This window comes from Anser brachyrhynchus (assembly GCF_964034855.1).
Source record: "Anser brachyrhynchus genome assembly, chromosome: 3".
Taxonomy (NCBI): domain Eukaryota; kingdom Metazoa; phylum Chordata; class Aves; order Anseriformes; family Anatidae; genus Anser; species Anser brachyrhynchus.
In genome coordinates this window covers 119,746,515-119,770,135 of record NC_137696.1, presented here as the reverse complement: position 1 = coordinate 119,770,135, position 23,621 = coordinate 119,746,515, and the positions used below count along the sequence as shown (strand labels likewise).

Sequence of the window (23,621 nt, the reverse complement as noted above, 5' to 3'; positions counted from 1 at the left end):
AAGAACAGTTTAGAGTATCAGAGTCAGTGAGAAAATAAAGTTATTTTCTATCAGTAAACTCATTTTTGGTTAAAATTTTCAATTGATATCTTAATTTTTGTACTGTTTCCAGTTTCAGGTAACTGGAACTTGTAACCAGTTTCAGTTAACTGGAAACTACTAGGTGACTAGCAGTCAAAATGTGCTGCTTTTTTACCTAAAAACAAGTGTTTGCTGGAAAGCATAGTCAGTGGTTTTCTTTTATTTTTGTCAAGCAAGCATTTCCCTGGGGGCAAGGTGTGGAGATAGGGGGGCAGGGGGTGGAGAAGGAGCCTGTGCTTTTTATTTAGAAATTCTTTAGCTGAGAATGATCTTAACAAGTCTTTTTGTGATTAGCTGTGCTTTAGAAAGAAAAAGCATGGAAATATAAATGCAAATCCCCACAACATGCTTGCATAAATCCCATAATAATGCATGACTTTATGTCACACATTTTTCACCTACAGCCTTGTGGTCTAAGAGCAATCTAGAAGCATCTGCAAATGGAGATGCCTCTGCTTCAGTAATGGATCATAGTCTGTAGCCAAGGTGACACTACGGACACCAAGGGTGGTTGGAAGTCATTGGTGTCCAAAATGGTCACCCCTGCTCCCTCTGTGCTCATAGGAAAGAGAAAGTAGACCCTCTAGGTACCTAAGATAGATGTCTCTCTCTCTCTACTGAGAAATACTAAGAAATGATTTGATGATCATAGAATCATTAGGGTTGGAAAAGACCTCCAAGATCATCTGGTCCAACCATCACCCTACCACCAATGTCACCCACTAAACCATGACCATGTCCAACCTTTCTTTGAACACCCCCAGGGATGGTGACTCCACCACCTCCCTGGACAACTCATTCCAGGGCCTGACTACTGTTTCTGAGAAGAAATGTCTCCTAATTTCCAATCATAATCACGTCCTACTTATTTCAAAAATAATATCCAAATACTACATTATGCTATACTATATGCAGGATACAAAGAGAATATTTCTCTGAAATTCCCCATGCTCTTTCCTGTAATGACTGGTCATCTTAAAGAGACTAATCTGTGAGAAGGATCCAAAGCATAATGGTACTGTAACTTAAGCTATCCAGGAATTTTTTTTTTTTTTTCTGACTAGAAAGAGAGGTCAAAACAATTCTAAATCCAGAGCCACAAAACAAGCCTGCATAATAAACACTAAGGGTGTTTTAAAACATCACTACCATTTTAAGTTTCACATTCTTATTGCACGTGAAGTGTAACATTATCTAAATATGCTGTGCATCATTAAATGTGAACATCATTCTAGATTCTAAGCTGTCATTCAGGAAAACATCTCATTCAGGAAAATACTTAAGCATGTGCTTAAGTGATTGAATTAAACACATGTTTAAAGCTGAGCATGAACAGAGATCGAGTTACGTTTGTACTTAAATACTTCTCTGAATTTTCATCTTAATTATACTGTCATAAAGGCAAACGCATCTGCTAAAATTTCTTAAATTACTTTGGAATCATTCCTGTATGAATAAACTCCATAGGTACAGCTTCATTTTTTTTTTTTTTTTTTTTTTTACAGCTTCAATTTTTTTTCCTCCGTCTAGTCATCTGAGAAGTTACACTAAAAATTAGGTTGCCTTGATGGAAGTCAGGATAGAGGTGATTATTTATTTATTTAGTTTGGCCACAGCCCTTAGAAAATATAAATATACTCTGAGTAATTCTCTACAGAATTCTTCAAGCATGTTAATGGTGGAAACCAAATGTAAAACATTTATGAGAAACATCCTAGAGGACAGCAAATGATTTTCAATCACATTTAAGTTGGTTGGGGTTTGATTTGTTTTAAAGACCCCTGAGAATAAAAAGATCACTATATAGGTTGGTTATTGAGAAATATATATATATATATGTATATATATTTTAAAAACAGATTCAATTTAGTTTGCTTATGAAATGCTTATTACATTCCCTGTTCTTCTTCTGAGCCCACAGGGATTTTTCAACCTCGTTAAAGTGTGCCATCTGCTAGAGACATCCGTTATAAAATTACAACAACTTAAATTTATGCCCTTTTTTTTTTTAGAGAAATATCAATACCTTGACGTTTAAAGAAAGTATTATACAATTTATACATATACAAGATAGTTTCCCTTGTGAGGAGGACTAGGATCATGTGATTACTCCCAACACATTTTCCAGTCCCAAAAAGTGATCTTTTTGCTTGACCCCTCAAAGCATCCAGTACTGGCATTTTCAGAAACATGGCTTTTACAGGATCACAGATGTGTCATGGTATATTTTATTCTGTTTCATTTTTATGGTCTTCCAGGAGAGGAAAATAGTACCATATTCACTACAGAGGGTTAGAGAACTTAATCCTGCAATTAACTGGAAGTATTCCTGTTCATGTCATTCAAATAGCTAATCCATAGATATATTCCTTTTGGCACAGACTGGCAACAAAGAAATAGATTGAAGTGCTAAATCATGGAACATTCCCTAGTGCTGGTGAATGATGCTGGATGCAATTATCACAGAAGTCTACTGGAAAGTTTAGATGAGATTTTGCTCTCATATTTTAGCCTCCCAGGCTCCAGCTTCATTGCTCACAGTTGTACATATGATTCAGTAATTCAAAAATAGAACAAATAAAGTTTTGGAGACACTGAAGAATGAGAGATCACTCAGTTTACTACATGTGACGGTAGCTCTGTCTCATTGTAAAGGAAATATCCCTTCTCAACCTGTTTTCTCTTCACTTGCCTCTCAAAAATGAGATCAGTGAAACTCCACAGTATTCTCATGGACAGCAGAAATCAAGAGAACAATTTTGCATGAAAATGACAACCTACTAACAAAAAAGAACGAAAGATCTAAGTACGCATCTTCGTGTATCACTGTGTAAATAGTGATGAAGAAACAAAAGATGTAATGCTGAAAAATAGCAGGTCAAGCAGACATTACATGGTTTCAAAGAAAGGTTCATCCAGTTTAGGACATCAATATCCTAATACAAGGGGAGTGTACAATCTTTATTCATATAACTTCTTTGGAATACGGCATTCAAGTTTAGATGTTGTCACCTGGCTTCATCCTGCCTAATTTTAGGAAACTAAGAGATACCTACACTAGCAGTCAGTTATGCCAGGATTCCTTAGGATTACTGGAAAGAGGAAAGTTATAGAGATCAGAAACAACTGCTGGAGATCCCTTTTTCTCTTTGGCTATAGAGAGTGCCTTGGGCAAGCAAGCTTCTCAGCCAAGTGCCTGGAATTAGGAGAGAGCAGGGTAAGCCTCAGGCTGCATCAGAGGAAGATGTCAAAAAAAATGATATTATGGCTTCCAGGAAAATAATCGTGTGGGTTGAAGAAAGGGATCTAATTCAGAAGCAGTTCCTGACAATATTCTGTCTTTAAAACCCAGTCAGGGAGGAAGTTTCTATATCATCATTTGAGAATAACAAAGCATGAGGCAAAGGGAATGCAATAGTAAATATCAGAAGAGTATGTACACCATGGAAAGAGTAATATCTGGTCACACCAACTTAACCCTGGTGAATTAACCTCTCATTTTTGACCCCTGTGTTCCTATGAAGTATTTCCTTTAAGAAATGCATTTTGTTGTTGTTGCTGTTTTGCTTATGTGTTTTGTTTTGTCTTCCCCTTGAAGAGCCAAGTTTCCTCTGGTCTGTCATTAATTACATTACAGTTCACAGGAACTGTATCTACTGCCAAGGGATTCCCTCTACTCCTACACCCTCTTCACGAGTGTTTTTATTCCCCATGATCATACCCATTCCCAATATTCTCTATTGTCTGTTTAAATTCTGTCTGACCCAATACAGTGGACTTGGGGAATAAGACTGCAGCCTACATTTTTCAGAAGTTTCACTCAATTTGGGGGTACCACCTTCAAACAGCTCCATCTGTGATTTTCACAAGGGTCATTAACCTAGGGCAGACAACAAATTCAGTGGAGTTAAGTTAACAGCACAAGGAAAATGAGGGCATATTGCCTGGCGTTCTTTCTCTTGCTTTATTCAATTGGCTGAAGAACCACAAGGATTTCTATTTTTGGTCCTAGGAGTGGGTTCCACCAGACAATCACAATGGTTTCTTTTATCATTCTGCCCTACAAAGAATTTTAATTGGAAAGTTCCAGTGTCAGCTGCTTTTCCTCATGCAGAAAGTATCTCTTAGCACAGACACCAAAGCAATGTGGCATAAAACATTCACAAAACCCCCAATCCTCAGCAAATCTGAAACGGTCCTCTCCCACCTCTTGGGAATGGAATGTACACCATCATTGCATCAGGTAATGAGGTAATTCAACCAAATCTGCCCAGGCTGTGAAATTCACTCGGTTTTATCAACCCAGAGCACATGGTACTACTTTGTTACACCTCAGATTCAGCTAAATATATATATATATATATATATTTAAAAATTGCTCTCACTAATCGGAAAAGACACTTTAATTCTGTCCTCAGAAATACAAACATATTTATATACTTACTTCTATTGTAAGATAGTTTTTCCCAACTCATTGGATAGAACAACTAAATGCCAGCCTGATTAGGGACTTTGAATTTTATATCTAGTTGCACTAGATAATATCAACAAAAGGTGCTCTATCCCCCTGATGATTCCTGTGGCCCTCCTCCGGACCTGCTCCAGGACAGGAGAGGATCTAAGGGATGAACTACTGTTTGTGTTTTTTCCCATGCACCTGCTTATTGAAAGAAAGTCTCTTAAATCACCAGATGATTCAGAGGAATCACAAGATTCCTTATTAAATTCTGGAACTGACATTTTTTCTTCTACCCGTGTTTTGTGTATAACTTTCCAGCACTATGGTATAAAACAGTACCCACCAAAACTTGGTAGCAAGGTCACCCCAATTCCAACATGGAAATAGTGCTGGTATATGAGCTTGTGCCCATGAGCCTGTGCTGTGTGAAGCAATGAGCTCCATCAGCACATCACCCAGGACTAAAAATAATGCTTAGGAAAAAATATTGGGTAAAATACCAGAACTCAATTCATTGTCAGCTTCATCAGGCTGCAACTGATTTATGCTAGCTCTGCCACACATTTGTGTGGTTTTGAGACAGAAATTTTAGCCTAATCAAACAGGAAATTATCATATCATTCCTCAAGACAATCAGAAATTAAAATAGGAAGAAGAGTGCAGAAGTGTTGCTTCTTACTTTGGGGTCCCAGTTTAGTATTATGTTTTCTATGTTATGATAATACTAGTAAGGGTAACAGTTTTGTTTTTTAAATGATGTAACATTACTTCATTATGTTTCAGGCATCAAAGCAATTTATATTAAAATATCAAAAGTGCCCACAAGTACTGACCTAAGCTTAGGGAGATGTTTAGAAAAGAACACGTAATGAAATAGTTTCAGTTACTCAGTCATATTGTCCTTTCAATATTCAAGGATGAAGCAAAAGCACAGAAATTGTTGCTTCTAAAAAACAGCCTAGCTCTCTGTGCTGTGCTTTACACACTGTTGAGCTAAGCCAGATAAATAAAAACAACACAGCTGCTGCTCATTCTGCTTGATTTCTACTTTTATTTGCTTTGCCTCACCCCTTACCCAGGTGATTGGTTGGGTGCCAGGTGGGCCTAATGGTATATAAGCTGCAGGTCTCCCATCAGAGAGTCCTTTTTGCTTGAGCTGCTCTTTGGGGTTAAGTGCTTTGTTTTTCCTTCGGTTACTTGTGGGGTTCTTTAGGTGGGCTGATGTGTTTCTAAGTTGAGAGAGAGTTGAGAGCATGTATTTTTGAGGTAACAACTAGTAGGATCTTTTAGAGTAAAGCAAGTTATGTAGTAGCATGTGCATTTACTGTATGCAGCTCTTCTTCAGGTGAGTAGTTTTTAGAGCATGTTTATGGATTGGAAGATGATGTTATTTTGCCTGTTTGCTTTGTGGTTCTAGGTCTCTTATGATTTTTGCAGAATTATGGGGCTTACTGTGAACGTGACCTTATGCCTTCACCTGTATGTCAAATATTATCAGTTACAACCTTGATGTTAAAGGGATGGAGCAGGATTTAGGGGAAATGTATCATCCAAGTTTCCTATGCCAGCAAGTGTCTGAAAACAGCAGAAGTAAGCATGTAAGATGTAGTCTTTTTCAGGGCTAGGGACAGTTTTTTAAGTGCTTGGAGTTCCCTTAATAGAGGGATACTTAGCAGAGGTTGCCAGCTAATTTGTTTTTAGGATGTGATGGTGGGGTACACTTCTGTTTTTGGGTTATATTTTAATCTCAGGGTATATCAAGTCATTTGTGTAACTCTCCTGAGGATTCACAAAGAGCTTCAGTATGCACTGCAAGGGGCTTGACCACATAGGTGCAGTATTACCAAGTGACTGAGCAGGGTCACCTTTTTCATCTGTGAAGGATAAGTCTGTGGTTACCCCTGCCAGGGTTGCTGTGCATTCATGTCCTGTTGGTGTTTGTGGACCTGAGGGTTTTTTCTGTCTCTGGTCTCTGTGCTTGAGTCCTCTGCAAGGATCTGTACTGTTTGTGTGTCCATCACAGATATGACCTTCTCTTTTTCTTCCTTGTAGAAAGAAAATAATAAAAAAAATTACCCCAAGCACTGCTGCAGGCTGGGAGATGAGTGGTTAGAAAGCTGTCAGGCAGAGAAGGACCTGGCAGTATTGGTTGATAGTCAGCTGAATATGAGCCAGCAGTGTGCTCAGGTGGCCAAGAAGGCCAACAGCATTGTGGCTTGCATAAGAAGCAGTGTGGCCAGCAGGTCTAGGGAAGTGATTGTCCCCCTGTACTCAGCTCTGGTGGGGCTGCACCTTGAGTACTGTGTTCAGTTTTGGGCCCCTCACTACAAGAAGGACATGGAGGTGCTCGAGAGAGTCCAGAGAAGGGCAACAAAGCTGGTGAGGGGTCTGGAGAACAAGTCTTACGAGGAGCGGCTGAGGGAGCTGGGATTGTTCAGCCTGGAGAAGAGGAGGCTCAGGGGCGACCTTATCGCTCTCTACAGTTACCTTAAAGGAGGCTGTAGAGAGGTAGGGGTTGGTCTATTCTCCTACGTGCCTGGTGACAGGACGAGGGGGAATGGGCTAAAGTTGTGCCAGGGGAGGTTTAGGTTGGATGTTAGGAAGAACTTCTTTACTGAAAGAGTTGTTAGGCATTGGAATGGGCTGCCCAGGGAAGTGGTTGAGTCACCATCCCTGGAGGTCTTCAAAAGATGTTTGGATGTAGAGCTTAGTGGTATGGTTTAGTGAAGGACTTGTTAGTATTAGGTCAGAGGTTGGACTAGGTGATCTTGGAGGTCTCTTCCAATCTAGATGATTCTGTGTGTGAAACTGAGGTGTCTGGCACACTTTTCAGTGAAGCCAAGTACTTTTTAAAGCTTGTATTTGGAAGTGTTTTTGTCACTTATGGATTATGGACAATCAGGTATTAGTGTAGTATTAGTATGCCACACATAAGTATAATAAGTATTAGTGTCGCATGAGAAGGTTATCCTATGAACATGAACTACACAGATCTCAGATTAGACTCAGAGAAGACACAAATAGCAATGGTCTGGTAGGTACCTGGTTATTTATCTCATACTCTGCCAGTTGCTACCAGCATTAATAGTCAGAAAAAGAAATATAGGTAAAAATATTCAGGGAGGACCTCTTCATTCAAATAGGATGTTATCACAAGCACTAGGTGCTGGAGTTGGTACTCCTCTGCCCTCACTGTTACCTCTGGGTGAGATGTCCAAGCTAAGGACAGTCTTCTCCTTTGCAACAAAGGGACAGCAAGAGGCCCATGTCCTCCTAGGGCTATATGAGGGACAATTGCCCTTTGGAGCTGCCTCTTTCTCCCCACTGAAGCAAGACTGGCTGAGTAGTTCAGGCATATCCTTAGTATGCTACAACAACTTTTAATGAGATTGATCATTTCATGGTTTTCCTATTTTCTAGTGTCATCTTAAATGCCTTTCAGTACCATAATTAAATGTGCTGAACACATTCTTCAAGAGTGCTTTACTTTTGTCTTATTTAACATCAGTATTAAACACTTAAACAGAAATGTTTCCTTGAATTATGGCTATGCTGACACATACTCACTGATGTTAATAGGCTTTCTATTTTGCAAACTCTTTCATGTTGATACTGTCTTCTACTGATACTTGTTTAATGTCCAACAAGCTAGAAATTTCAATGTCTTGGAAACTTGTGTTTCCATAATCCCCCTTCAGCTTTTGCTCAAGTAAATCACCCCTCTGGCTTTGAATGAAGTGCTGTAGAACATCAGGGGTAAAAATACCTCCTTTGCCTGCCCTTGCTACAATGTACTTTTAAATTTAGGAGTGCACAACAGAAATCATCTGGTGCACAGGTGAGATCCTTCTCACTAATTTTAGCAATCTGAAAGTTATGCACCTAGTCTACACTAGTTGTCGCAGTCCATCTAAAACCAGTACAGAGAGACAGGAACTTGACCACACCACAGAGTAGGTAAATACAGAATTATTTTCTGGGGTAGCTGCTTGTCACCAGCAACTAAAATAGTCTAGAAAATGAATTTAGGCTATATGCCTGGTTTCTGAATAGCTATGGTACAGAAGATGAACTCTTGTGTAGGCATCTACCTCTCTCTACTGGGTCTAGAGAGAGCCATGGTCTTTCTGCCCTGGATAATAAAGAGCTTGAATTGCTTTTTGAGCTTCAATGTCACATTAGTGGTTTAAATTCATCGTAGGCACAAAGGTGAATCACCTGAATAAAACTCCAAATGTATAAACAAAAAGGGGGATTAAAATCAAGCATAATTATGTTGATTAGATCAAAAGCCAGTGTGGTTTTATGTATCTTATTCCCAGTGATGGCTTTAAGAACAGAAACCACAGACTTCACAATTTTGTTTTATAGCAGAAAGCTTTTCCTCAGCACTGCTGGTGACTCCGCACTCAAATTACCATATTTCAATATATGACCCAATGTAATTAGGACAATAGTTTTTTTTAGCTGTTTGTTACTTTTATGTTGTAGCTGAGTCTCTAGGACAAGTAATTTATTTCCAGTGAGGAGAGTCTGCCCTCTTTTTGGTACTAAATGGCTCATATGTTGTAGCTGTTACTTGAAGCAACAGATATTGGGAGACTATGGACTGATCTTCAGAGAGCTCTTTCCTGCCAAATTCCCGCATTTCTGCAATGGCAGATGCTTGCATTTTAAGACCTAGGTTATTTCATGAGTTTTTGTATTTAATAGCACTTTTTCTGTGCTTGCATAGAGCATGTGGGAGTTTTCCAGAAGACCTTAATGATGAAATTAATCTCTCTTAACTTCAATCATGTACAGCTTTGTGTATAATCTCAATTTGTTGTCTTTGGCTCCCTCTCTCATCAACACAGAAACAGGAGAACATGAAGGAGAGATTTCAAAACCTCTTTCCAACTCCTACCTCAGGGTGGGAGGAAGCACTCCCTGGACTCTGAGGTTCAGCATGGACAAGTATCATAGCTTGGATGCCTTGTTTTTAAATAGCTAATGTTAGGAAAGGTGCATTCTTGCACACATCTTTACACAGCAAATCAGACCGGCTACTGAATAGGACTTGGGAAATACAGAAAATTGTATAGGTATTATCTTTCCTATAGGGAGTTATGTCTTGACTATCTCCTGATAGATACATGGGGTGCAGAAACATCAAGCACACACTGATGAAAGGATAAGTAGTTGAGAAAAGACACCCCTACATGAGGGGAGAGAGGGGTGGCAGAGGAGGAGTGGGAAGAAATACCATGGAGCACAAAGTGCAATGTAAAAAAGGGAAAGCAGCTGCAGACCTACCACTTTCTGCCTGGTTATTACAGACTTAGTTTTGGCTGGCAGTTTTGGGAGCTATATCCTGTCTCAGAGTAATGGTGCACTGGAGCAGTGTAGGAAAGCTACAAGCTACAATGTCCTCCTCACTGCCTCCACTGAAGGCCGTGGGACAATAATATGGGACCTCAAGCAGGTTAGGCTCCCAATGTGGATGCACAGCTCTGATACAGCTCAGTATGGGTCCACTGCAGGACCTTGGCAGTGGGAGGCCTGAGTACTGCCTTTCCCAGGTCAAAGACTGTTTGATCTATACCTTGATTTTCAAATTTTCAGTCCAACAGGAAAAACACCTGATGTTTTCATCTGCAGAGTCAGCCCAGGCAATTCCACTACCTTAGTAAAAATGGTTTGATGTAAAACCGCTCCTCAATGCTCATACCAGTTTCTAAGTGGATGCAAAATATCATGCAAATTAGGTAATTAACTAGGTTTTGCTTCATTAATAGATAAGTCAGTGCAATAAGAGTCTTCCTAAATACTAGCTATGCATTTTTCCAGAAACAGGACATCTAATGCAATTATTTTTATTAGATCTTTTGTATGTGATCACAGAGCATGAAAAGGAATTAGAGATCCATGTTTACAATTATTAAAGAATCCTTCTAGCCTCTTTATTTCATTTGGCTCAAAATAGAAAGCAATGCTGCTATTGTAATTCATTAATTATCAGACATTTTAATTCATATACCATTTTGTTCCTACCTTCAGTTTGTCCCTATTTGTACTGGAGTTAAGGGTATGCTGGAAGGACAGAAAGTCAAAGATGAAAATTATGTTAAAATACTCAGGTGAGCAAAGAATCTATATACTGTATATTAATCTGTATTTTTTTAATATTCTATTTAAAACAAGGATGAGCGAATTGCAGATTTGAGTGTAAACCCTTTCATGGAACTGACATTCCTTCTGAAAGAAAACCCACTAATATTTTTAACTCATCTGTGTTCCATCCACTGCCAGGCCTGCCCCAAAATATCTGATCACTTCAAAAGTTACCAATTTTACATATTTTTGTACTTTTTGTACATTATCTTGTACAAAAACTGCTTGTAGAGGGTAATAGTATTTCAATTATGCCATAATTGTGAAGTGGTTTCTGCAAAATTATATTTTAGGTTCAAATGCTTTTTTACAAGTTCTATGCCACAAACTGTGCTTATTAAGCACAAAGGAAGTAGAATTCCATCACACAGATGACTGTCAGTTATGTGAAAAATGGGCAAGAAAAGTATCTCAAACTTAACAGCAGTATAGCTATGTTATTCTCTCATCATAACTATGGTGTAATTACAGTAGCTGTTTCTGAGAATATATCACTTATGCTTTTTCTTTCTTCAGAGTAGAAATTGATTGTGTAGGAAGATATTAAAAATATTTTAACTAACACAAGGAAGTAACTTAAGTCATTAAAACTTCACCAGAACAGAGAGAAGATTCAGTGTGTGGTTGTTTCTTTTTGGGTGTTTTTTCTTTATTTTTTCTTCTATCCTGGAACTCATGAGCTCACTTCAATAGCGGAGCTTTTCTATTGAAGGATTCCTTTTCACCTAGCTTATTTCTTCCCACATTTTCTCCACATTATATAAATCTTCCATTCTTGTGCAAGAAGGTGCTATTGGTGGAAGGTGCTCACATTTTCTTGTTTTATTCCAGGCTCACTTCTCAGATCAAAAATCTCATGTTCAGTAATTTTCTAAGGTTAACCTTATCAGCTACTCAATCAAACATCTTGAAAGAAGAAAATCTGGTTTTAAGTAATCCATATTTAAGTGGTAATTTCAGAGCTTTTGCCTACCTAAATACATTGCACTCCTGGAGGGCCAAACAGGATAAAGCTTTACCAACAGTCTTGCAAACAGGGCTGCTCTTTGCCAGACCCAGATATAAAATGTGGGGCTCTTCACAAAATAACTACACAACCCAGGAGCAACCTGTAAAACAGCCTGCTGGGCTTTTCTGGTAGTTAGTGTCTTTTCTGTAAAGTACATGACAGCTAAACAGTCTATTAAGAATATGCCAAATCAATAGCACTTCGGTAACCATGCAAGTGTGTAGCTGAGCCTCATCTTGCTTGTGGCTTTGGGTGCACTTCTGAGATGCAAAAGAAGTTCTAACAGACTGATGCTCAGGCCTTATATCTTACTTTAAATGAATTTTATTCCTATAACACAACATTTCTGGTAAGAATTTAATATGATTTTCCTACTCACAGGTGTGACAGTATATATTCTTTCAGTGTGAGTCTCCTCAGGACATTGCTGATCTTACATCCTGGTCAAGATTATGCTGTGACTTCAGCTAGATTCTTCAAGAGAAGGATGCTGATTTCGGCTAGGGTTTATTATTTGCTACTGCTGCTGATACTTCTCTGGTAAAGTTGCCAGCAATTCTGCTGGCACCATGGCTGACACATAGTCTGTTCATTTATCTTTTCACTGAGCAATAGAAAATTTCCTCTTTTTCCTTTAAGAGGTATTTCTAGTAAGTCTCTGATCTTCCCAAAAGCAGAGAAACCCCTTCTTTAGGACATCACATACATATTTTTTCTCACTACAAAACAACAATATATGTATAATATATTAAGTATATATAAAAATATATATTTAGCAGTAAAATACAAGCATGTTCTAGTCAAGCATTCAGAAGTGTCTGCTACAAGGAGCTGTCTTCTTTCATGGTGTACTTCTATGTTCTCTCTGGGACCACACCTGTAAACCCCTCCTGGCCCAAACATCACAGAGCAGGAAGGGCAGAGAGGTTCTGAAAAGCCACCCAATGTGGAGCTCTTCAGAGCTCCCTTCTGTCAGTGGAGGTTCCTACAGCAAACATTGACTGCCTGTGACAGGATAAGAGAGGGTCTGAGGGACAAAAACTAAGCTGAATACTGCCTGAAGGAAAATATGGGCAGACCCAGTTAGGCTGTTAGTAACACAGCTTCTGGTGTGCCTGACAGAACTTCACCCATCAAAAGCCAAGAAGTGAAGTGCAGATGAATATTGTAGCCTGGTTTATTTTACCACTGCATTCTCTGAAGAACAAAGAGAGAAGGCTGAGAGATCTGGGGTGGTCCAGCCTGGAGAAGAGAAGGCTCCAGGGAGACCTCAGAGTGGCCTTCCAGTACCTAAAGGGGGCCTCCAGGAAAGTTGGGCAAGGACTCTTTGTTGGGGATGCAGTGATAAGGGATAAAAGAGGGTAGGTATGTTAGATATCAGGAAGAAGTTCTTTACTATGAGGGTGGTGAGGCACTGGCACAGGTTGCCCAGAGAAGCTGTGGTTGCCCCATCCCTGTCAGTGCTCAAAGCCAGGTTGGCTGGGGCTTTGAGCAACCTGGTCTGGTGGGAGGTGTCCCTGCCTATGGCAGGGAGGTTGGAAATGGATGCTCTTTGGGTCCTTCCAAAATACAAACACTGATTCTATAATTTCCAACAATATAGAAAAAGGTTCCAGGATGCTCAGAGCTGAGGCCTTTCTAGTCAGTGTGGTCCTTCGGTGCTCCTTACCCAGCTACACTGCAGAGCTGTGCTTTCACAGATTCCAGGGGCTGGAGTGAGAAGTTGCTACAAACCAGTACCTGGGCAATCTGGCAGTACATATTGCAGGGTTCATGGGATGGCACTGGAAGCAAATTCCCCTCGTAGCTTTACTTTTTTCTTGGGTCCTCTGATGCTCTGTGCAGGGAAGTTGAGGACTTAGTTACCATTGAGAAGATTGTGTTCTTCTGTTTAAAGAACAGTTATCAGATATGAGGAGGCAGCAAGAAGACTATAGATTAGAGTTGCACAAAGTCACCTCGTCTGGGGATTATCAGTACAGGCAGCATTTCCATACAAGGATGCTGCCTTTAAGAACAAGAGGTGGCGGGGAAACATAGTTATCCTGAATTTTTTAGGAACCAGAGAAGAGACCTACAAAGTGGTTAGAGGAAGCTTGTGTTCATTTGTCATATGCCTGATTCAAATAAGAATCAAACTCTACAGCTGGAAACAAAGAAACAAAGATCACAGTTTGAGGCTAAAAAGAAAAGGGCATGTAGTGTTGTAGGAATAAAGGATGGAAGAAGAACATTTTATGAACTACTTGGACCACAGGAAGCGTGGAATGTTGGAGGCAAAAACAGGATGGCAGAAAAATGTATGATTAGGTGAATGTGAGGAAGTGGTCAAATGATATGGCAATATCTCAGCAGCAAATAAAAATGCACTTGGGGAAAAAAAAGGAAAAAGCAATAGAACTGTTTTATTTCCATTTTCCTTAAAAATCACTGCCTTCTGTTAACATTTCTAAACACAGATTGCATAAAGCAGCACTTTCTGATTTCCAGGAAGTGTTAGGTTCACAAATGATTTGGTATTGCTTTAGTCTGTAAAGCTGGAAATTAAGTATCCAGAAATGATTTAAAGAATGCAAGCTACCAAGGAAAGCCAAAAATGTGTAGCTGTTATGAGAGAAAGCTTTAAGAGATCTATTTCTTCATTATGTTACCATCTGAGACACTGGATATGGCTTTTATGCTGTTATGAAATTCAGATCATGATTATCAGAAAACTGAGTACGTTAAGAAGCAAGAGCTACAACCCAGATCAAGAATTTGAATTTTAGCTCTTACCATGACTTCTTCACTGTATTCCATAAAGCCAAAATTCTCATCCTTGTCATCTACCATAGCAGTGTGAAAGGAATTACGGTCATGACCAGCTTCACTGAATTGCTGCCAGTTTGTATTGGAAAGACACAAAAAGGGGTGTCAAAGAACTGAGGAGGTGAAAAACTAATCATGATGTTCATCTGAAGAGACAGAGTACAGCAATTACTAACCACTGAAACTAGCTTTCATGTCTAGACAAAGGGAAAGATAAGTATTAAAGAGGAATACTCTTATCAAGGTACCAGATAAGGGAACTAGATGAAATTAATCTCTTTGCTGAGAGGCAACACATGATTCAAGAGATATATGAGCATTTCACTGGTTCTCTGCTGGGACTCCACCCCACCCACAAGATAGTAAACACTGGATGGATTTACAGAAGAGAAATGTTAAGAACAATGTGTGGATGGAAGTAACTGGAGAACAGAAGCTAGTGGAAAAGATGCATTGTCTTGATTTGAGAAAATCCCTTTGACCTCCTACCTAGACAGTACTACCATCATATCAGTTCAAGGAAAATGTGATCAAAGGTCAGTGAGCCATATGAATAATGACAGATTTCCAGATTTTTTGAGGGCATTGGACCTGTTTGAATAAAAAGACATGTAGGCCTACAAGAGTTTTCCAGATGAGTCATGGCTGCACCGAAAAGACTAAAAACTAGAATTGTTCTAGGAAAAATAAACCAAAAAAAGTTTAGAAACCTCTATGTATATCAAATAAGTAAGTGGAGCTCGAACACTTATTAAAATATATTAAGAAGAAAGGTTTTAGAAGTGATTTTGGATTTCTGATATATTCCTTGTAGGGTGAGGGTTCTCCAAAGAGAACAAAGAAATAGTGTCTAGCACACAAAAGGACAAAATATACAGTAAATTTGAGTGTAATGTAAAGCTGCAGACCACTGAAGAAAGCACAAAGGTGTAAAAGCGTGTTATCCAAGACATAAAAACAAGTCCAAAAGGATCATAGAATTAGGAAGAAATCATCAGCACAAACGTTGTATTTCTTCCAGTGAACAACTCCAGTTTTCTAGTCTATTTTCAGTACTTCAGAAAGGGCTAAAAAGTGTCATCCAAACTTCTTCTCACCATTGACTAAAGGAGTCTGTGGAGACCAGCTCAGCTATGGATACTGCTTACACTACAGAAATCTACTTCTGATCAGGTGAATCAATTCAAAATGCTAATTAGCATCTTACTAATGCTGTTCACCAAATTGTCACCTTCCTGTTCCTTCTTTAACACATTTTCAATTTCATTCTTCCATGTTAACAACAGCAGCACTCTGGGAATTTATGTTCAGTGCATGATCTGCTATGATATCACTGTTCTTGTTTTCAGGACACAATTCCTCATCTTTCAAATGTGAATAGTTTCTTTGTTTCTAGATGCATAATCTAGCACTTATCTGTGATGAAGCACGTGTTGACAAAAAGAAGCCTGCCTGATGTTGTGGGATGCATTATTATTATAATCTGCCAAATTTTGCATTATCTGAGAGTTTTGCTACTATTGATTTTTTTCACACCAGAACACAGAGAAAGAAATTCCTTTTGGCCTGATTAATAATGTCTTCCCAGGAGGAAGAGTGTACAATTGCAAATTAATATTTCATGATTACATTTAATAGAAGCTACAGTGATTTAACATAGTACAAACGCATGTATCAAAATGTGCAGAAGTAAATCAAATTGCCATTATCTCAATATGCTACAGCAGCATAGTTTCTTTTCATGTGCAAATTTGTAGATTCATTTTTAAAAATCAGGTGTGTCTGATAAGGCTTATTTTTTGTGATATCAAGGGAATTATTACTGCACCATTTAAAAGCCCATTTTATGGCATATTTACTGATTTTTCCAGATAAATCTTTGATCTAAGGTGTTAAAACATTTGTTGTCATCTGATTCAATATTAAGATTTTTAGGAGACAATTTATTTTTTTTTACTTAAATCTTTTATATATTCCTGTAATTTTACAATTTAAAAAGAAAAAGGAATCCCTGGAAGTTTTTGATTCTTCATTTCCTCATATACTGATTTTTTTTCCAATTTGTTTTATTTCACTCTTCTCAATGGGTGGGAAAAAATGAAAGAAAAAAAATGTTTTAGAATGGAAAGTAAAGAATTTAAACATTATGATAACTGGAAACAGATATCTTTTTATTTCATTCTCAAGGAAAAAAGTTTCTTAAACTTGGAACAGCTACATTTTTTACTATCTCTTTTCAAAGGAGTTTTTGAGAAATAACAGTCTAAATTTGCTGACTTTTGGTGAACCTGAATCCTCAGTTCTCTGAGGACTCTTTGAAACATAAATCCAAATGCTTGTGAGAGTCACAAAATGATAAAGAAATATTTTTAAATTGTTTGTTGGCCTTCAAGCAATCCTTATGTGTAGATAAAGCTCATATAACCCTCAGTAACTTTGTACTAATCCAGATAACAGATAACAAGGGTCAGTTTGGATTTACTGATTACAGAGGTTAATTAGGGGCTTTAGAATTCTGCTAAGGTCTTGGAGAGGCTTGAGCAATTACCTTGTGATGTTGCTCCATGATGCCTTTGGCTACTTATCTATTGTCAACTAAATTTTAAGTTAGCTATAAATGTTTAAGTTCCACATATGTTTCTAGATTACAGTGATGGTTTGTCTATTTTTCTGTGTTTTTTGGGGCGATTTTTTTTTAAGGAACTCAAATAAGGAAATTGGTAATTCTGTGTCAATGGTAGAAAAACCTGTGCATAATATGGGTGCTATGGCTTTTGAGTAGCAAAATCCTTGAATGAAAATCTGTTGACAGCTGCTAGCTGCAGTTATTATCTGTGGATCCTTGAACTAAGGGAACAGTCCAGGAACTGTGAGCTTTCCCTATCCTCTCTGTTTTCCAAGAAATCTGTTACCAGCCATTGCCAGAGATAGGGCATTCAATTAGACGAATCTATAGCCTGGCAGAGTCATTCTTAGATTCGTTGTCCTTATGACAGGAGAAATGACCCTTGAGTTTAGATCAGATGCACAAATTTTAGAAACATCATCTGGGATGATACTCATCCACTGTGTTTCAGATCTAAGACATTGTAACATCGAGATTTTGCAGTCCCAAGAAGCTGGATTCAATGATCTAAAGCTTCCTTTGAATTTTACCCATTATGCCATATGCCAAACTCAATAGAGGGGTATTAGGCTAAAATTTATCATCCTGAGACATGTCATTGTTATTTTTTCATATGAAGTTAAATCCAGTCATCTCCATGGGAAAAGAAAGATCATCCCTAACAAAATCAGACTAACTTTGTTGATAAGGGACCTCCGATATCACCATATAATCCACTTCCCATTCAAGTGATCACTGGATCAGTGACCCTGTCATGGACACCATTTACACAAAAGTCATGGAAGAACCTCATCTGCAAGTATTGCTCTGTTTTTCAACAGTTTTGTAATACACTGTCAGGTCCCAGTGAAGTGGTATACAAATGTGACAGGGTTGGGTAAAAGAGGCCACAAAAGACAAGCAAAAGTCTCCTGAAGCACTGAAAATATTCTAAAAGCTGACAAAATGTCTTTTCCAGCTTGTGAATGAATGTCTCAAGTGGATGAGGTTTAATGATTTCACTGCAGTGAAAGCTGAATCATGACTGTTTACTGCATATATGTATATATATATTACTTTCGTTTATACTATATATATAAGAAAGAGGATCGATATATAGAGAGATCTATAATATAGAGATCTATATATAGAGTAATATCTTATTACTTCCCCCCAGGGAAAGAATAAGTATATTAGAGGTCACAATCTATATAGAGAGATCTTTTGAGACTTCCTTCGTTAGCTGCATTGTTCAGAGTTTGACATCAAATAACCTGAGAAAGAGGTAGAACATCTGTATCTATGATTATAAAGCCTTCTCTCCTTCATACCAAGGTTATTCATTTAAAAGCTGGCTAACAGTTCTCACTGTTTCTTAGCTCTGATGGAAGAGATGTTGAAAGCCCACATAAAGGATTACAAAAGGCACTGAGCTGTACTCTTGCATAGAGATGAGGACTAGGTTAGTCCAGAACCTCTCTTGCTCTTAAAAGTGGTGCCTTGAAGTTGATTGGCAGTGTGAAGTGGGTGGTATTTGCACTGTTTTTGACTAGCATAATCAGTTCTTGTTAGCCCCAACATCCCATCTTCTGGTAATGTTTTCAGCAATGTGGCTAGCAGCTCTCCTTTGGGGTCTTCCCTTACAGCTGCTCCCATGAGAAGATTGTGCATTAGAAGAGTTTTGGTTTTGCTCTTCATGCACTTTCTTCTTGCTGTGCTATCTACTCCAAGCACAAACAGCTTTTTTGTTCCCAGGGCTCTGTCTAATTTCAAAAGGTTTAAAATGCCTTAACCAAAAACTTCATGCTAGACTGTTCTAAAAGTCACTGCAGAAGGACAAAAGCTTCAGGGCTCTGCACCAGGTATACACAACATCTCTCTGCATTCTTCTGCAACTCTGTATCTTCCCTTGAGGACAATAATTTCTCCAAAATAATAGTAGAAATGTCAACTAGAAATGTAAAGAAGCAGAAAATTTTATCATCTAGGGTCTCACAGGGTGTGCAGCAATCTGCTGTTTGGTCCTCTTCATAAAGCAATGCAAGTGCTCCCTCTAGTAGGTTATACCTGCTGTTTCTGAATTTATGTAAAGTTTGCCTATTGACATACTACTGGTTGGTCTTATGGTTGTGTTAGCAAACAAAGGAGTTTAGAATGCAAGGGGGTCTGTTCTGATCCTCCTGACTCAATGGGAGAGTCTCCTGGGCAAGTGTATTTAACCCTATCTTCTGTGCAGTAGATAACTGGGTCTACCTTGCCATTGAGCCTTAAGTCACTATTTTATTTACAATCAAACTTTGTTAAATTTTTATATTATATCAATAAAATATATCACTGCTTCTTTCTAATGAATGAAGCTCATTACTCCTCCTACAACAGGTTCATCATGGCTGTGCTAGCAAAATGGTTTTCTCCATAAGCAAGGTATCAACAGCAATTGAGTTCAAACACCAGGAAAAGCTCCAACATTTAAAATCTCCATTTCAGATTTGTGTTTGAATATGGGTAGGGATGTATAGGATAGACAGGTCTAAGTGGCATATCAGGCTGTAAAGAAATACTTCGCTTCCTTGGACTTCAGGTGTAAGGTATGAGCATAAAATTCCAGACTGCTGAAATACTGCAGCTGCCTGCAGGGAAATGTGATGAGAACATGCCAGGATGCAGTTACGGATTCTCAGGGAAGACAATTATTTAGAGACTGCCAAGACATGTAATGTGGTCATTGCATTCACCGGTCAAATACAGCCACATCTGAGTAAAAACCAGCAGCTGCTTAACACTGCTGCACAGAGCTACACCTGCACAGTGCTCCTAGCCTCCACAGGTCCGGAATTTGAAGATGATAGAAATGAAATTATCCACACAGAAATTCAGCCAAGGCACTGAGTATGGTATCCTCACTCTGGCAGAACAAAAATGAAAGTGCATCTCTAGTGATCCAAAGCTGCAAAAGCCTGATTTTTTGTCTTACTCACTTGGTACCACATGCAGCCCTGTGCTGACACCCATCACTGGTACAACCCTCGGCACCACTGTGAGCATCCAAAATAGCATGTCCTTCCTCATCTTGCAGTTAGCCAAGCGTGGATGAAACATTGCCTGCTTCACCACATCCAGCAGCATTAACACATGGAAAGTCACAGCTGCAGGAGCTGCGTATACCTTTGTCTGAAGGCCAGTAACACAGAGTTATGTCAATGATATGGCAGATATCTGTTGAACAAGCAGGCTGCTGCTATTATTTGTTACCACTCATGGAAGAATGAGCCTGGAGGCAGTGTGGCTTCAGCATGCAGTATGTAACTGCAGGCAGTTGTCCCACTGGAGACAAGAAGTCGTTTCATGGGAAAAAAATGGACTACAAAAAGGATCAGAAATGGAAGAAAAAAATGAATTATTAAAACCTTGACTAGCTAGTGGTTGTACAATGGAGAACATATAAATGATAAAATATCAAATAAAGTCGTCTTAGTTGGTTTTGCATTTGCAACAGATTTTTCAAGCTTTTCATTCTGTACTAAGTTTTTATATTGCAATGAAAGTAGCAGATAAATAATGATTTAAAATGTTTAGCAAATGGTCCATTCAGTTCTGTATCCTTTTCCTGACTCTTCAGGGGAAGATTATCAGACAGAAAGAGGGCAGCTATGGGAAAATTTCCTCACAAGTGAAATTTCCTTGTGACCATTTTTGAACTGGGCTTTTGAACTCGGTCATTAATTTTTATACTTCTTCCTTACTATTACTTTTTACTGTTGCAATATTATTCAAAATAACAAATTTTAACTAGCTGTGTAACAATCCAACCTTTTCCAAATCAGGCTGAATTTTTGGTCATAACTATTTTGCAGTGGTGAGTTCCAGGGGCTGATTGCACATAAGATGTATTCCAGGAAAAGGTAAATGCATTTGCTGCCTTTCATTTTCACTTCAAAAATGGAAGCTCAACTTTGTGTTTTCCTACAAAGGAACAAGGTACCCGTGGAGAACAGACAGTGTGCTTGACAGAGCACAGAATCACTCACTCTATGCTGCCTCAGGCAGCAGAGCCCACCTTTCCTGCCCAGCTTGAAATAAAGGACAATACAAGGTTACATTTTTCCTCCACACACCAACAACACAGGGCATATCCTTCTGAAGCTCAGCCTATCCCACTTTTCTTTTTTTTCCCATGGATCCACAATGTTCCAACAAAAACCAGAAGCCACCATGGATGGATGGAGTTCACAAGAAAGTATGAGCCATGGTAAAATATCCAGGAAAAAATATCTGGTAGGAAAGGATAACCATGCTAAAGTATGCATAGCCCTACATATAAAATATCCTGAAAGTATTTGCAAATGCATATATGCTGTGAAAAATTACTCTCCATGGTCAGGCCAGACAGACTGAAGTTACAGGCATAAACCACAGCAAGGAAAATATTAAGAAATAGCTTTATAACTGTATGGCTATTTAAGCACTGGAACAAGCTGTCAAGGCAGGTTATGGAGCTGCTAGCAATGCTGCTATTCAAGGCTGGATTTGACATTGCCCTATTAGGGATGATATATGTAGAGCTAAAATATTTCTGCCATGATGCAGCTCCTTTCCATCCTGAATGAACCAAATGTAAATGTGATGTGCATCGATACACATTAAGTACAAGGAATGAAACTCCTGTTAAATGAGATCAATGGGCAGAAAAGGTGTATCCAATAAAGAACCTTAAATAGCCCAGTGGTAGGAATGAGGATTGCTATGAAAGGGTAGAAAAATGAAAGCAAGAGGTGTTCAGACAAATGCATGAGGCACCTGAAAAGGAAACATCCTTTACTATTTGAACAGAATTTGTGTATTAAGAGTACTAAACATACATTTTCAAGTGCAAAAGAAAACCATTCCTTTCAGCCTTTGACTTTTTCACTTAGAACATGTTCTCTTCTTTTATCAAACTATTTTTTCAAAGGACTTGCAGAAATGCTTGCAGCAAATTGGAAGCAGCTCAAATGACAGCTACTAGTCTGTTAGCTGCAGATGGAGAGCTGAGAAAGCTGTTTTAACAAAAGAAAGAGAGAAAAAGGGAAAAGGGGAGGGGGGAGGGAAGACTGGAGAATTCACCTTGGACACATGGGTTCACACTGGAGTCAGTAGAAGGAAGAGTTTAGCTGTCTGCTTTCAAGAAAAAAAAAAAAAAAAACAAAACACCAATGTCTTTTGTATTTTCTCTGTCATTATGGAGGACCTGGTAGTGATGTTCTGTGCTTGGGCAATGATCCAAGGACAAATGCTTCAACCTAAGCTGAGCCTCAGTCTCTGACCAGAAGACCTGCAGACCCAGCTCCTGGGGTGGGGCAACTGCCCTAAACGATGATGACGTTTGAGTTGATAAGAGGAAGAGACTTACCCCTAAGTCTCTACAGAAAAAGAGGTAGTCTGCAATCTATAAAGGATTCAAGTCAGATTATGCATATTTGTGTTATATATATACGTGTATATATGCATAGCTTACAACTTGTGTGTGTAACATCAGTGGTTAAAGTCTAAGCAGTCAACTTAGCTTTTGTAGAGATGCATAGGACCCTCTAGAGATTAACTCAGCTCATTCACATGACTTTGGAGTCACCTACTTCTCTCCACTGACTATGAAAGAAACAGATTTTGTCACTTTAGTTAAGGAAAGAACATTTGGGACAGCTGGAATTAGGTGCTACAAGCCCTGTTGTTAGGACTGAGGCCAGCTGTGCTGTTTCTGCATCTCTTTCATCCCCGGGTATGAGAAGGTCCAAAGGACATGTGACGAGGTATCCTCATCTGGCCTGTGTTTGAGGGTATAAGGGACAGCCCTAGTCCTGTCATCTCTCCCTAAGCATGTCAGCTCCAAGACATTCCTGCAGGGCCAAACCGCATGGTATGAGTGTAGCAGAGGATCCCAGACAGACCTTGGTCTTCTACTCATAATCCAGGAAAGGATAATGTTCCAGGGGAAAGAGGGGTGGAGGGGAAAATATTCATTTCCTATAGATACGTAAAAACAAAAAACCAAAACAAAACCAACAACAACAACAAAAACAACCTGTAGAACTGTGACTTGCTAGGGAGTATAACAGATTATTGGAAAATCATCTTTGCAAATAAGGAAAATATCTAAAGCCATTCATTTGAATCATCTATGTGATACGGCCGTTCAAACAGGTTATTTTAAATATATATTTTTTTATCTTTCCGTTTTTTTCCTTCCACTTCCCTGTGTTTTTGTTGTTATTCTCATTTCCTACTGTAAGAGTCAAGGTCAGAAATTTTTTAATAAAGGACAAGGTATTTCAAAATCCTTAATGATTTGCTAAGTGGATGGGGACATGAGCTACTGTAACATATAAAATTACAGATTAATTTTTAATTAATTTTTTTAATTAATATTTCTAAGGTTAGAAATACTATGATATGTCAAGTACAGGTAAACTAGAGATAGCATGCACTTCAGCCCTCACATTTGTCTTCTGAGATTTAAAAACAAAATACTT

General features: G+C 38.6%; 1 protein-coding gene and 1 long non-coding RNA gene across 3 annotated transcripts in view; one reads left to right on the top strand and one right to left on the bottom strand.

Annotated features, from left to right (window-relative positions):
* Nucleotides 1-23,621, bottom strand: part of PTCHD4 (patched domain containing 4) — a 99,368-nt gene that overhangs the window by 42,801 nt on the left and 32,946 nt on the right. The window lies entirely within an intron of this gene.
* LOC308191590 lies at nt 1,059-23,486 on the top strand. The gene is made up of 3 exons (XR_013948155.1): nt 1,059-5,885; nt 10,580-10,659; nt 19,495-23,486. It is a non-coding gene; the product is annotated as an uncharacterized lncRNA (long non-coding RNA).